This window comes from Camelina sativa, chromosome 14 (genome assembly GCF_000633955.1).
Source record: "Camelina sativa cultivar DH55 chromosome 14, Cs, whole genome shotgun sequence".
NCBI classification, from domain to species: domain Eukaryota; kingdom Viridiplantae; phylum Streptophyta; class Magnoliopsida; order Brassicales; family Brassicaceae; genus Camelina; species Camelina sativa.
Window position 1 is genome coordinate 31,120,179 of NC_025698.1, and position 1,258 is coordinate 31,121,436.

The window sequence follows — 1,258 nt, forward strand, 5'->3', positions numbered from 1 at the left end:
GTCTACAGAGAAGTCTACTTAAGCAAACCCTAAATCAAATAATTTTAACCTAATCAGCTTTTCCTCCCTTAATTTGACTAGTTTATATGTAAATTTATTTTATTTCAATGCAGGAAGTCTATGTGGTTATTATTTGGTCAATAGGTTTACCAAATTATTTTTTATAAATTTTAAAATTAAAATTTAAACTATAATTAACGAGTAGACATATCTTTATGTCTACTCGTTGACGTCAATTGGAGTCTTCCTTAAATGTATCTATTGCAGACTTCTTCCGGATTACATCTGTCATTTCGGCTTCTGTTTTTTGTTTGGTCGTAAGGGAGTTAACTATAATTTCAACACCCTTAATGGTTATGTTTTTCGAAAATCGAATATAGGGTCTACGATTTCATTCAAATGCAAATAAAGGTAAAAATATGCAATTGTCCCGTTTTAAAAAGGCTAATTAAGTATAACAAGTGTTATCGATTGCATATTAGGTTATTATTTTGAGACAAAATAGTATTGTATAATTTTTTTTTTCAAAATGATTGCGGTGCAATTCGATGGTATTATGCTAGAACATTGAAAAAGAAATACATAGTCATGTTTGGAAGAAAAGATAACATCTTTGATTTGGGCTATGGTTTGTGTTAATATTCTTTTGAATATATAGACATAAATTAACGTTCAAATTCCAGAGATGACAATCGAATACTCATATAAAGTTTTTAAAGTATTTAAATCAGTAAAATGATATGTTTAGGGAAAAGGTAATAACACATTTGAAAGAAACGTACATATGAAGTTAAATAACATGGATAGAAATGATAAAAAAAAGTTTAGACAAAGAATATTGCGGAGATAGGAGGTGAGGGTGTGAAATCACCTAAACCAAAGAAGGGGGCGGGCAATTCTGCGGAGATAAACAAAGGTATGATGGAGGATGTGGATCCACCTGATACTATCCCATGAACGGAACATCTCGATCACCACAAGGGACGGTTAGTATTTGCGTATGCCGTCGACTGGAAATGCCCCTTTCTCCAGGTTTTCATCTTCCCCTAAGAATTTGGACTGTCCCCTTTGTTATTCCCTATATTCTCAGTATAACAATTCCAATCTTACCAATTCATGCTCACCTGCGTTATCTACGGAGCAATGTATTTGTAAGCCGAGATCCTTTAGTCATTATCATTGACATTCCGGTTATGGGTAACCGAGACACTTTATTGTTGAAATCGATGGTGTATGTTTACAGCTGGAAGTTAAGGAC